At 39.6% G+C, this 16,909-nt stretch overlaps 1 protein-coding gene across 2 annotated transcripts in view; it reads right to left on the reverse strand.

The window, feature by feature from the left end:
* SOX5 (SRY-box transcription factor 5) overlaps nucleotides 1-16,909 on the reverse strand; it is a 343,282-nt gene that overhangs the window by 95,750 nt on the left and 230,623 nt on the right. The window lies entirely within an intron of this gene.

Genomic DNA, 16,909 nt, shown 5'->3' on the forward strand with positions numbered 1-16,909 from the left:
GCATAGACCACGGAGCTTACACTCTAAATACAGAACATGCGGGGGTGTTGGCCATGGAGCTTGCACTCTATTTTGCTAGTAGAGGGGGTTTAAAGTTTAATGCCTGTTTATCAAATGCGATCTCCGGTAGAGGGGGAATCACCGCACGTCACTGAAAGCAAATTTTGCAATCATGTGACCCAACAAATGAAATCGCACCGTTAGTGATGCCTGACAACTTTTTTCCCGTCACTCCTCCATGGCAGACATGTGAGCGGGCTCCGTCCCAGACGTCTGATTTAAGTCATATCTGCGTAACAATTAGAGGATAGCGCTCAGGTAAATGCGTCTCCGCGTTCGCCGCGCTCCGTCCCCGACTTTGATTAAGTTGCTGGTTCACATCTCGTACAGTAATGGAAATCTGCACTTTCATCGGAGCTTTTAGCCGCGGCCGCATCATTTCTCTATTCCGTCTTTCATTTACAGCCGCACTTAAGCCCTGTCATGTTTTCACTTCCTCCGTAATCGAATAAAGCACCTAGTTAGCGACAAGCCGCAGTAACGCGTATCGCGGGAGGCCATTGTTCCTGGTCCACGCCGCAGCCGCTCTTGTTTAGTAATTATAAAGCCATCAAAAGAGGAAAAAAATAACAAAGTAACAAAGTAACAATCCGGCGGTCTAAATCCCGGCAATCTATGGGCCTAATGCGTAAGACGGGGACGCGGTATTAGGTTTTCCTACAAAAACAGGTACGTAAGACCCCGGGGAAGTCGATGAGCGGCGTTGGACGGCCATTGTTCCCGGCCGATGTGGGCAGAATTCCTGCTGGGCCTTAGTCGAGCTTAACGCAGCCGGAGGTCGGGACGGGAACGGTAATTAAGAGAATGAGGCGTCGGGGGAAGGGTCGCGGTTTCTTCGGATCAGTTATGACAACAAAATAAGGAGGAAACGAGTCGGCGCGGTCACATGTTCAGATCTGTCCACTGTGACTGCAATGGCAACAGGGGCCCCTAATAATGGAGCATCACTGGGGCCCTGAAATTCTGCTACAGCCATTGCACATTATTCTCCAGTCACATTCAGAGCTGCGTTCACAATTCTGCTAGTTGCCACTGGACTGCAGTTGATCATCACATGACCAAAAAGCTTAGCTCAGTCATTTCCCACAATGCACTTTTTTCTAGTTAAAGGAAGCTTGGTAGAATTGTGACTGCAGCTCTGGCTGTGACTGGAGTGTTAGACATGATGTAACAGTACAAGCAGTTCCGATATATGTAGAATAAACGGCATAAACAATGTGGCCATGACAATTATCCGCGGCTTTGTCGGCCGCTGTCCAGCATTGAGCACAAATAAGAAACGATACAAAATATAAATACATTGTAACCTTTCCGCAGAGGACGGGGGAGGGACATCGTATCAGGACAGGTTCATGAGTGGAGGCGGCGGCGGCGACTTATTTAGAGACCTTCCCCCACAATAGAGAGTTCAGGAGGCGTCTCGGGGGATCGGAGGCTCCGGAGTCCTCGTCTCGCCGCTCGGACGCGTGAAAGAAACACCTGTTATAATCTCGAAGCGAAGAACGGGACAACAATGGACGCACATGGAGGGGCGGGTAACGAGCGGCGAGGGAGAGCGGCAGAAAATATTCTCCGAGTATCATATAAATGGCATCCGACCGTCCCCGCTGTCACCACAGCCAACTCTGAATGTCATCTCATGAGTGTGAGCTCTGCAGGCGAGGGGGGAAGGATGGAGAAAATACAGTGTGGCAGCCAAGCCCTGGAGCCTAAGGGGCCCGAAGGCCACCAGTATTATAAATGGCACATGGCAGGTGGGGGCCCCCAATACACAATAACATGAAGTTACTGCTCTGATAGGGGCCACACGGGTCCGGGGTGGGGGATGGTAACTATTGGAAGTGCATTCAAGAAGTATTCAGCATTGCAGGAGATGATGAGACTCATAGGTCCCGTGCTGGGACTAACAGGATTCGGGGCCCCTGACTACGACTTCTGTGCAGTCATCTTCAGGCAAGAGAGCACCCCCGGACCCCATCACCTGGCAGATGTCAGACCCTGGGCTGCGGCCCATTTAACCCCGGAGGAATGATATACAATGTATCAATGTGATGCAAAGTAAGAATAAAATAGCAAACACAAGTTGTGTTGTTTTTCATGTAGAGCCGTCCACTAGGTGTCACTGCTTCCCATTGCTGCCAATAATTCAATGAAGTCGGCGACTCTGGAATATTGGATGTAGATAATAAGTATTCACGCCTCTACAATGTGAATCTGTGCAGATGACCAGGAGTGCTGGGACTTGTAGTTCTCCCAAAGCAATGGGCCGTTTTGCTTCCTACAGTCGGGGGCGAGGGGATCTTTTCGGATTCGCCGTCCTCCTTGTGCGTTATGAGTGATTTCGGTAAAAGCCGCCGGGCCCTAAACGCCAAGAAACAATGACGAAGAAAACAAAACTATTTGTTTGTTCCCACTGTGAACAGGTGCGAAAATCCTGCAAAAGTGGCGACTAACTGAGTCTGTCGAAATGAAGCGAACCGCGGCCAGATCCGACCGGCGAGCGGAGGGAAAACGGCGATTTCTCCTAATTACTCGTAACAACGGGGAGAAAACAGGATCTTCTGTGCAGAAATGAGGGGGTGCGGCGCGAACGAGCGATAATCAGCCCAATACAGCGCGCAAATCCTGGACGAGGCGTCTCCACTCCAGAGGTATTTAAAGGGGAAGCGCAGCAATAATGTTATTGCATGAAGGACAAGTGTCCCAATTATAGATCTGTAGAGACACAAACACCAGTCAGTCACACACACACACACACACACACACACACAAATATACACACACACACACACACGAATATACACACACACACACACACACGAATATACACATACACACACACACGAATATACACACATGAATATACACACACACACACACACACTAACACACATACACACACACAAACACACAAATATACACACACACGAATATACACACATGAATATACACACACACACACAAATATACACACACACGAATATACACATACACACACACACACTAATATACACACACATGAATATACACACATGAATACACACACGCATGAATACACACACGAATATACACATACACACAAATACACACACACACACCCGAATATACACACACCCGAATATACATACACACACACACACACACGAATATACACACACACACACACGAATATACACACACACACACGAATATACACACACACACAAATATACAAACACACACAAATATATATACACATACACACATATACATACACACACACACACACACACATACACGAATATATACACACGGGAATATACACACATCACACACACACGGATATATGAACACACATCACACACATGAATATACACACACACACACACGAATATATACACACACATGGACATATGAATGTACACACACCCACATTTCCTCACTATGTGAGAGCGCTCCTTTATACATGTTACAGGCGTCCAGTAGCCTCTCTCTTCCCATCTTTTCCCTCACTTCCCCCACTTCCCCTCTCTTTTCCCTCACTTCTCCTCTCTTTCCCCCTCACTTCTCCTCTCTTTCCCCTCACTTCCCCTCTCTCTTTTCCCTCACTTCCCCTCTCTCTTTACCCTCTCTTTACCCTCTCTTTACCCTCTCTTTTTCCTCTTTCCACTCACTTCCCCTCTCTTTCCACTCACTTCCCCTCTCTTTCCACTCACTTCCCCTCTCTCTTTTCCCTCACTTCCCCTAACTTTTCCATCACTATACCCTCACTTCCCCCTCTTTCCACTCACTTCCCCTCTCTTTCCACTCACTTCCCCTCTCTTTCCACTCACTTCCCCTCTCTTTCCACTCACTTCCCCTCTCTTTCCACTCACTTCCCCTCTCTCTTTTCCCTCACTTCCCCTCTCTTTTCCCTCACTATACCCTCACTTCCCCCTCTTTTCCCTCACTTCCTCTTCTTTCCCCTGCTCTTTCCCCTCACTTCCCCTCTCTTTCCCCTCACTTCCCCTCTCTTTTCCCTCACTTTCCTTCTCTATTTCCCCTCACTTCCTCTCTTTACCCTCTTTTCCCCCTCTCATCCCCTATTTCCCCTTCCCCTCTCTTTTCCCTCACTTCCCCTCTCTTTTACCTCACTTCCCCTCTCTTTCCACTCACTTCCCCTCTCTTTCCACTCACTTCTCCTCTCTTTCCACTCACTTCCCCTCTCTTTCCACTCACTTCCCCTCTCTTTTCCACTCACTTCCCCTCTCTTTTCCCTCACTTCCCCTCTCTTTTCCCTCACTATACCCTCACTTCCCCCTCTTTTCCCTCACTTCCTCTTCTTTCCCCTGCTCTTTCCCCTCACTTCCCCTCTCTTTCCCCTCACTTCCCCTCTCTTTTCCCTCACTTTCCTTCTCTATTTCCCCTCACTTCCTCTCTTTACCCTCTTTTCCCCCTCTCATCCCCTATTTCCCCTTCCCCTCTCTCTTTTCCCTCACTTCCCCTCTCTTTTACCTCACTTCCCCTCTCTTTTACCTCACTTCCCCTCTCTTTTACCTCACTTCCCCTCTCTTTTACCTCACTTCCCCACTCTTTCCACTCACTCACTTCTACTCTCTTTCCCCTCTCTTTTTTCCACTCACTTCCTCTCTCTCTTTTCCCTCACTTCCCCTCTTTTCCCTCACTTCCCCTCTCTCTTCCCTCACTTCCCCTAACTTTTCCCTCACTTCCCCCTCTTTCCACTCACTTCCCCTCTCTTTCCACTCACTTCCCCTCTCTCTTTTTCCTCACTTCCCCTCTCTTTTCCCTCACTTCCCCTCTCTCTTTTGCCTCACTTCCCCTCTTTTCCCTCACTTCCCCTCTCTCTTTTCCCTCACTTCCCCTCTCTCTTTTCCCTCACTTCCCCTCTCTCTTTTCCCTCACTTCCCCTCTCTCTTTTCCCTCACTTCCCCTCTCTCTTTTCCCTCACTTCCCCTCTCTTTTCCCTCACTTCCTCTTCTTTCCCCTTCTTTCCCCTCACTATACCCTCACTTCCCCTCTCTTTCCACTCACTTCCCCTCTCTTTCCACTCACTTCTCCTCTTTCCCCTCACTTCTCCTCTCTTTCCCCTCACTTCTCCTCTCTTTTCCCTCACTTCCCCTCTTTTCCCTCACTTCCCCTCTTTTCCCTCACTTCCCCTCTTTTCCCTCACTTCCCCTCTCTTTTCCCTCACTATACCCTCACTTCCTCTTCTTTCCCCTTCTCTTGCCCCTCACTTCCCCTCTTTTCCCTCACTTCCCCTCTTTTCTCCTCTCTTCCTTCTCTTTTTCCCCTCTCTTTACCCTCTTTTCCCTTACTTCCCCCTCTTTTCACCCTCTTTCCCCTCACTTCACCTTTTTTTTCCCTCACTTCACCTCTCTTTTTCCCCTCACTTCCCCTCTCTTTTCCCCTCACTTCCCCCCCTTTCCACCCTCTTCCCCCTCTCTTTCCCCTCACTTCACCCTCTTCCCCCTCTGTTTCCCCTCACTTCACCCTCTTTCCCCTCTCTTCTTTGCTCGGTTGATTAATATCAATGTGACGGCGACGCCGCGTGTTCAGGACTCCGCATTGAGGACCGCAGTTCCCGGCACTTTAGTGCAGCAATAATTATCTGCTTTGTTTCCATATTGTGGAGGTTTTTTTGTTCCTGCGTCTTATCTCAAGGACAACGACAATAACCGCCGCCGCCGTGTGAGCGCAACTTCACCGAGAACCTGATTTCTATTATTTCTCTATTGCTAATTACTATTCACTCCATCAAAAGCGCCGGGTGCCAAAAACGCCGGTGCGGCTATAGAACCGAACAACGTGCAGCGAGGGGCCGGAAGGACTATGTATATACAAATGTAGCAGAGCTGAACTTGTCATCTAAAGCTCATAGAATCCTGCATGGTAATAACTCTGAGTACAGAGAATGTAGTAGATGTCACCTGCAGTCCTATGTAACACCACAGATAACACAGTGATAACTCTCTGGGTACAGATAATGTAGTAGATGTTACCTGCAGTCCTATGTAACACCACAGATAACACACAGTGATAACTCTCTGAGTACAGATAATGTAGTAGATGTCACCTGCAGTCCTATGTAACACCACAGATAACACAGTGATAACTCTCTGATTACAGATAATGTAGTAGATGTTACCTGCAGTCCTATGTAACACCACAGATAACACACAGTGATAGCTCTCTGAGTACAGATAATGTAGTAGTTACCTGCAGTCCTATGTAACACCACAGATAACACAGTGATAACTCTCTGAGTACAGATAATGTAGTAGTTACCTGCAGTCCTATGTAACACCACAGATAACACAGTGATAACTCTCTGGGTACAGATAATGTAGTAGTGTTACCTGCAGTCCTATGTAACACCACAGAGAACACAGTGATAACTCTCCAAGTACAGATAATGTAGTAGATGTTACCTGCAGTCCTATGTAACACCACAGATAACACAGTGATAACTCTCTGGGTACAGATAATGTAGTAGTGTTACCTGCAGTCCTATGTAACACCACAGATAACACAGTGATAACTCTCTGGGTACAGATAATGTAGTAGTGTTACCTGCAGTCCTATGTAACACCACAGATAACACAGTGATAACTGAGCTCTGCTATATCTGGTATCACATATGGTTCGGTGCCTCCTCCGCTCTCACAGAATGTTCCTCTATCAGTGATTCCAGCTCTGTATTTATCCGTCAGTCACAGCTGCGGCGGTTGTCACATGTGTACAAAGCGCAATCACTGCAGCGACAGACACCGGTATTTTACTCTTCAGCTTAAAGAAAACACGTTGTGACACTCGTCACTCAGCGGCAGCCAGACCGAAACAGGAAAAGATCCGGAAGAGAATGCGGTGTACGGTTATTATATCGGGAGCGCGGTGTACGGTTATTATATCGGGAGCGCGGTGTACGGTTATTATATCGGGAGCGCGGTGTACGGTTATTATATCGGGAGCGCGGTGTACGGTTGTTATATCGGGAGCGCGGTGTACGGTTATTATATCAGGAGCGCGGTGTACGGTTATTATATCGGGAGCGCGGTGTACGGTTATTATATCGGGAGCGCGGTGTACGGTTATTATATCGGGAGCGCGGTGTACGGTTATTATATCAGGAGCGCGGTGTACGGTTATTATATCAGGAGCGCGGTGTACGGTTATTATATCAGGAGCGCGGTGTACGGTTATTATATCAGGAGCGCGGTGTACGGTTATTATATCAGTAGCGCGGTGTACGGTTATTATATCGGGAGCGCGGTGTACGGTTATTATATCGGGAGCGCGGTGTACGGTTATTATATCGGGAGCGCGGTGTACGGTTATTATATCGGGAGCGCGGTGTACGGTTATTATATCGGGAGCGCGGTGTACGGTTATTATATCGGGAGCGCGGTGTACGGTTATTATATCGGGAGCGCGGTGTACGGTTATTATATCGGGAGCGCGGTGTACGGTTATTATATCGGGAGCGCGGTGTACGGTTATTATATCGGGAGCGCGGTGTACGGTTATTATATCGGGAGCGCGGTGTACGGTTATTATATCAGGAGCGCGGTGTACGGTTATTATATCAGGAGCGCGGTGTACGGTTATTATATCAGGAGCGCGGTGTACGGTTATTATATCGGGAGCGCGGTGTACGGTTATTATATCGGGAGCGCGGTGTACGGTTATTATATCGGGAGCGCGGTGTACGGTTATTATATCGGGAGCGCGGTGTACGGTTATTATATCGGGAGCGCGGTGTACGGTTATTATATCGGGAGCGCGGTGTACGGTTATTATATCGGGAGCGCGGTGTACGGTTATTATATCGGGAGCGCGGTGTACGGTTATTATATCGGGAGCGCGGTGTACGGTTATTATATCAGGAGCGCGGTGTACGGTTATTATATCGGGAGCGCGGTGTACGGTTATTATATCGGGAGCGCGGTGTACGGTTATTATATCGGGAGCGCGGTGTACGGTTATTATATCAGGAGCGCGGTGTACGGTTATTATATCGGGAGCGCGGTGTACGGTTATTATATCAGGAGCGCGGTGTACGGTTATTATATCGGGAGCGCGGTGTACGGTTATTATATCGGGAGCGCGGTGTACGGTTATTATATCGGGAGCGCGGTGTACGGTTATTATATCGGGAGCGCGGTGTACGGTTATTATATCAGGAGCGCGGTGTACGGTTATTATATCGGGAGCGCGGTGTACGGTTATTATATCGGGAGCGCGGTGTACGGTTATTATATCGGGAGCGCGGTGTACGGTTATTATATCAGGAGCGCGGTGTACGGTTATTATATCGGGAGCGCGGTGTACGGTTATTATATCGGGAGCGCGGTGTACGGTTATTATATCGGGAGCGCGGTGTACGGTTATTATATCAGGAGCGCGGTGTACGGTTATTATATCAGGAGCGCGGTGTACGGTTATTATATCAGGAGCGCGGTGTACGGTTATTATATCAGGAGCGCGGTGTACGGTTATTATATCGGGAGCGCGGTGTACGGTTATTATATCGGGAGCGCGGTGTACGGTTATTATATCGGGAGCGCGGTGTACGGTTATTATATCGGGAGCGCGGTGTACGGTTATTATATCAGGAGCGCGGTGTACGGTTATTATATCGGGAGCGCGGTGTACGGTTATTATATCAGGAGCGCGGTGTACGGTTATTATATCGGGAGCGCGGTGTACGGTTATTATATCGGGAGCGCGGTGTACGGTTATTATATCGGGAGCGCGGTGTACGGTTATTATATCGGGAGCGCGGTGTACGGTTATTATATCAGGAGCGCGGTGTACGGTTATTATATCGGGAGCGCGGTGTACGGTTATTATATCGGGAGCGCGGTGTACGGTTATTATATCGGGAGCGCGGTGTACGGTTATTATATCAGGAGCGCGGTGTACGGTTATTATATCGGGAGCGCGGTGTACGGTTATTATATCAGGAGCGCGGTGTACGGTTATTATATCGGGAGCGCGGTGTACGGTTATTATATCGGGAGCGCGGTGTACGGTTATTATATCAGGAGCGCGGTGTACGGTTATTATATCGGGAGCGCGGTGTACGGTTACGTACGGGGGGCACAATACTCTCTTCTCCCAAATGGAAGAGATTACATTATATTATATAATACAGCGTAACATTTTGAGATATAATGTAATATGATGTAAATAATCATAAAATGTGATTGAAATTTCAAATTCTAATCCAAAAGTAACATAATATAATATACTGTGATGTCATGTAACATAATATAATATACTGTGATGTCATGTAACATAATATAATATACTGTGATGTCATGTAACATAATATAATATAATATACAGTGATGTCATGTAATGTCATGTAATGTAACATAATATAATATACTGTGATGTCATGTAACATAATATAATATACTGTGATGTCATGTAACATAATATAATATACTGTGATGTCATACAATGTAACATAATATAATATACTGTGATGTCATGTAACATAATATAATATACTGTGATGTCATACAATGTAACATAATATAATATACTGTGATGTCATACAATGTAACATAATATAATATACTGTGATGTCATACAATGTAACATAATATAATATACTGTGATGTCATACAATGTAACATAATATAATATACTGTGATGTCATACAATGTAACATAATATAATATACTGTGATGTCATGTAATGTAACATAATATAATATACTGTGATGTCATGTAATGTAACATAATATAATATACTGTGATGTCATACAATGTAACATAATATAATATACTGTGATGTCATGTAACATAATATAATATACTGTGATGTCATGTAACATAATATAATATACTGTGATGTCATGTAAAATAATATAATATACTGTGATGTCATACAATGTAACATAATATAATATACTGTGATGTCATACAATGTAACATAATATAATATACTGTGATGTCATACAATGTAACATAATATAATATACTGTGATGTCATGTAAAATAATATAATATACTGTGATGTCATACAATGTAACATAATATAATATACAGTGATGTCATGTAATGTAACATAATATAATATACTGTGATGTCATACAATGTAACATAATATAATATACTGTGATGTCATGTAACATAATATAATATACTGTGATGTCATGTAACATAATATAATATACTGTGATGTCATACAATGTAACATAATATAATATACTGTGATGTCATGTAACATAATATAATATACTGTGATGTCATGTAACATAATATAATATACTGTGATGTCATGTAAAATAATATAATATACTGTGATGTCATACAATGTAACATAATATAATATACTGTGATGTCATACAATGTAACATAATATAATATACTGTGATGTCATACAATGTAACATAATATAATATACTGTGATGTCATACAATGTAACATAATATAATATACTGTGATGTCATGTAACATAATATAATATACTGTGATGTCATACAATGTAACATAATATAATATACTGTGATGTCATGTAACATAATATAATATACTGTGATGTCATGTAAAATAATATAATATACTGTGATGTCATACAATGTAACATAATATAATATACTGTGATGTCATACAATGTAACATAATATAATATACTGTGATGTCATACAATGTAACATAATATAATATACTGTGATGTCATACAATGTAACATAATATAATATACTGTGATGTCATACAATGTAACATAATATAATATACTGTGATGTCATGTAACATAATATAATATACAGTGATGTCATGTAACATAATATAATATACTGTGATGTCATAATGTAACATAATATAATATACTGTGATGTCATATAATGTAACATAATATAATATACTGTGATGTCATATAATGTAACATAATATAATATACTGTGATGTCATATAATGTAACATAATATAATATACTGTGATGTCATATAATGTAACATAATATAATATACTGTGATGTCATACAATGTAACATAATATAATATACTGTGATGTCATACAATGTAACATAATATAATATACTGTGATGTCATACAATGTAACATAATATAATATACTGTGATGTCATGTAACATAATATAATATACAGTGATGTCATGTAACATAATATAATATACTGTGATGTCATAATGTAACATAATATAATATACTGTGATGTCATATAATGTAACATAATATAATATACTGTGATGTCATATAATGTAACATAATATAATATACTGTGATGTCATGTAACATAATATAATATAATATACAGTGATGTCATGTAATGTCATGTAATGTAACATAATATAATATACTGTGATGTCATGTAACATAATATAATATACTGTGATGTCATGTAACATAATATAATATACTGTGATGTCATGTAACATAATATAATATACTGTGATGTCATGTAACATAATATAATATACTGTGATGTCATGTAACATAATATAATATACTGTGATGTCATGTAAAATAATATAATATACTGTGATGTCATACAATGTAACATAATATAATATACTGTGATGTCATACAATGTAACATAATATAATATACTGTGATGTCATACAATGTAACATAATATAATATACTGTGATGTCATACAATGTAACATAATATAATATACTGTGATGTCATACAATGTAACATAATATAATATACTGTGATGTCATGTAATGTAACATAATATAATATACTGTGATGTCATGTAATGTAACATAATATAATATACTGTGATGTCATACAATGTAACATAATATAATATACTGTGATGTCATGTAACATAATATAATATACTGTGATGTCATGTAACATAATATAATATAATATACAGTGATGTCATGTAATGTAACATAATATAATATACTGTGATGTCATACAATGTAACATAATATAATATACTGTGATGTCATGTAACATAATATAATATACTGTGATGTCATGTAACATAATATAATATACTGTGATGTCATGTAACATAATATAATATACTGTGATGTCATGTAACATAATATAATATACTGTGATGTCATGTAACATAATATAATATACTGTGATGTCATGTAAAATAATATAATATACTGTGATGTCATACAATGTAACATAATATAATATACTGTGATGTCATACAATGTAACATAATATACTGTGATGTCATACAATGTAACATAATATAATATACTGTGATGTCATACAATGTAACATAATATAATATACTGTGATGTCATGTAACATAATATAATATACTGTGATGTCATACAATGTAACATAATATAATATACTGTGATGTCATGTAACATAATATAATATACTGTGATGTCATGTAACATAATATAATATAATATACAGTGATGTCATGTAATGTAACATAATATAATATACTGTGATGTCATACAATGTAACATAATATAATATACTGTGATGTCATGTAACATAATATAATATACTGTGATGTCATACAATGTAACATAATATAATATACTGTGATGTCATGTAACATAATATAATATACTGTGATGTCATGTAACATAATATAATATACTGTGATGTCATGTAAAATAATATAATATACTGTGATGTCATACAATGTAACATAATATAATATACTGTGATGTCATACAATGTAACATAATATAATATACTGTGATGTCATACAATGTAACATAATATAATATACTGTGATGTCATACAATGTAACATAATATAATATACTGTGATGTCATACAATGTAACATAATATAATATACTGTGATGTCATGTAACATAATATAATATACAGTGATGTCATGTAACATAATATAATATACTGTGATGTCATAATGTAACATAATATAATATACTGTGATGTCATATAATGTAACATAATATAATATACTGTGATGTCATATAATGTAACATAATATAATATACTGTGATGTCATATAATGTAACATAATATAATATACTGTGATGTCATATAATGTAACATAATATAATATACTGTGATGTCATACAATGTAACATAATATAATATACTGTGATGTCATACAATGTAACATAATATAATATACTGTGATGTCATACAATGTAACATAATATAATATACTGTGATGTCATGTAACATAATATAATATACAGTGATGTCATGTAACATAATATAATATACTGTGATGTCATAATGTAACATAATATAATATACTGTGATGTCATATAATGTAACATAATATAATATACTGTGATGTCATATAATGTAACATAATATAATATACTGTGATGTCATATAATGTAACATAATATAATATACTGTGATGTCATATAATGTAACATAATATAATATACTGTGATGTCATACAATGTAACATAATATAATATACTGTGATGTCATGTAATGTAACATAATATAATATACTGTGATGTCATACAATGTAACATAATATAATATACTGTGATGTCATGTAACATAATATAATATACTGTGATGTCATACAATGTAACATAATATAATATACTGTGATGTCATGTAACATAATATAATATACTGTGATGTCATGTAACATAATATAATATACTGTGATGTCATGTAACATTATAATATACTGTGATGTCATACAATGTAACATAATATAATATACTGTGATGTCATGTAACGTAATATAATATACTGTGATGTCATGTAACATAATATAATATACTGTGATGTCATAATGTAACATAATATAATATACTGTGATGTCATGTAACATAATATAATATACTGTGATGTCATAATGTAACATAATATAATATACAGTGATGTCATGTAATGTAACATAATATAATATACTGTGATGTGATGTAATGTAATATAATATACTGTGATGTCATGTAATGTAACATAATATAATATACTGTGATGTCATGTAACATAATATAATATACTGTGATGTCATACAATGTAACATAATATAATATACTGTGATGTCATGTAACATAATATAATATACTGTGATGTCATGTAATGTAACATAATATAATATACTGTGATGTCATGTAATGTAACATAATATAATATACAGTGATGTCATGTAATGTAATATAATATACTGTGATGTCATGTAACATAATATAATATACTGTGATGTCATGTAACATAATATAATATACTGTGATGTCATGTAACATTATAATATACTGTGATGTCATACAATGTAACATAATATAATATACTGTGATGTCATGTAACGTAATATAATATACTGTGATGTCATGTAACATAATATAATATACTGTGATGTCATAATGTAACATAATATAATATACTGTGATGTCATGTAACATAATATAATATACTGTGATGTCATAATGTAACATAATATAATATACAGTGATGTCATGTAATGTAACATAATATAATATACTGTGATGTGATGTAATGTAATATAATATACTGTGATGTCATGTAATGTAACATAATATAATATACTGTGATGTCATGTAACATAATATAATATACTGTGATGTCATACAATGTAACATAATATAATATACTGTGATGTCATGTAACATAATATAATATACTGTGATGTCATGTAATGTAACATAATATAATATACTGTGATGTCATGTAATGTAACATAATATAATATACAGTGATGTCATGTAATGTAATATAATATACTGTGATGTCATGTAACATAATATAATATACTGTGATGTCATGTAACATAATATAATATACTGTGATGTCATGTAACATTATAATATACTGTGATGTCATACAATGTAACATAATATAATATACTGTGATGTCATGTAACGTAATATAATATACTGTGATGTCATGTAACATAATATAATATACTGTGATGTCATAATGTAACATAATATAATATACTGTGATGTCATGTAACATAATATAATATACTGTGATGTCATAATGTAACATAATATAATATACAGTGATGTCATGTAATGTAACATAATATAATATACTGTGATGTGATGTAATGTAATATAATATACTGTGATGTCATGTAATGTAACATAATATAATATACTGTGATGTCATGTAACATAATATAATATACTGTGATGTCATACAATGTAACATAATATAATATACTGTGATGTCATGTAACATAATATAATATACTGTGATGTCATGTAATGTACAGTTAGTTCCCAGCGTCCGTCTGCCCACAATCAGCCATTGACAATCTCGGTTATATTGTTTCTTCCGCCGCTCTGATCTCTATAGAAGTCGTCGTCGTCTTTTATATTTTTATCTAAGTTACAGAAACGCCTTTGAAGCGAAACGCTGGACGGACATGTTCCGGAGCGGTGACCGATGATGTCATTATTAAACCCCTCAGTACAATGTAATAATAATGTCTTCAAGATGTGACTACAGCAGAGTCGCCCCCCCCCCCCCCCGGAGATGGGGGCATGGTGGTGCTGAAGGGGTTAACCCCTCTGAGAAGCGCCCCTCCCCCTCTGCCGGGGTCTCTCCCACCCTTGTCCCTTTTGTTTTTTGATGTGCGGGTTCCCAGGCGATTATCTGAGGGCGGGGTCTATTCTGATAAGTGATCGCTCATCAGCTGTGCAGCTTCTGTGAGAAACTATTGTCCCGGCCGCTGCGCCGGCGCGCTCACGTCTTTGGGAAAAGGTTGGCGAGTCATGGGAAAAGAGGCCGAGGACGGAACTGGAGGCTGCGACGAGGCCGTCCCCATGTTTACAAGATGCGGGAAAACAGCTGCTCCCGCACACCACCGGCTGGGACAGCGCGTCCTCCTGATGAGCAGCTGGGCGCGGCGCCACGGTCCGAAAGTATCTACGTAACATTGTAACAACCGATCCCATCCCGAAGAGGACGCCGGCGCTGGCGCCGCACACATATATAAAATCATCATCAATGGCGCAGCCGCCGTTCTCAAAAAAGCCGCAACAATTGTAACAACTCGCAACCGCAACACGGGAGTATCGATTATCGGTCCGACCGCTCACCCATCGCCATATTGGTTGATTCATCACACATCGGAGGTCCAACTTACACTTTTTTTTTTTTGCCTATTATGTTCTAATGGCGGACAGATGGCGAGTCGGTTAGTTCTGGTAAGGCGTGATTGTGACCAGTGGCCGCGCCATTCTTTCTGCGTGCTCCTCATAATACTCATTTCTTCCCAATATCTACCAGGATTTAAACAGATGTCCCCTAAGGTCGCGGCGACCCCCCAGTTCTTTTTACGGCCTTTATACAATCGTGTCCCAATTAGGACTGTGACAGGCGCCTCGGACCACGGCGTCCTAATGAGTGCGCAGCGCGGTCGCCACGAGTTTGTTGCCTCTTGTGATTTTTTTTTCATCTGAAACATTGAAACAGGCGGCAGAATATTATAGAGAAAAAATAAACCACCGCCATTCGGATACGAAATATTAACGCACGGTCGGAATGGACGTCAAATTGTTAGAAATGGGCGGAGCCTCATGGGAACTTTTGAATAAAAACACATACGAGCGATTGTGCGCAATTGTTTATTTTATAGTCAATCGCGAACCAGCGAAGGCTCAATAGCTGTTGCAAGGCGGCGACCGCCACCCACACGGTTGGTAATAAAACGTATGATGTGTGCGGCCCATTATGGCCACGGCGCTCTGCTGCGGAATTTTCACAATAAATCCATATACGGTGACGATTATATCAGGTGACGCCGGTAATAAACGCTAAAAGAGACAGATTACCGTGATAAAAGATTTAAAGGGGACTCCACCTCATTTTAGCTCCTGTGAGAACATAACATTTGTGGGGTCCAGAACCGGAAAATCTACCCAGATCCCCAAAACGAAGGTGCCGCAGAGCATTCTGGGATTGCAGACGCAGGGATAGAGCG

Source organism: Rhinoderma darwinii, chromosome 3, assembly GCF_050947455.1.
Source record: "Rhinoderma darwinii isolate aRhiDar2 chromosome 3, aRhiDar2.hap1, whole genome shotgun sequence".
NCBI classification, from domain to species: domain Eukaryota; kingdom Metazoa; phylum Chordata; class Amphibia; order Anura; family Rhinodermatidae; genus Rhinoderma; species Rhinoderma darwinii.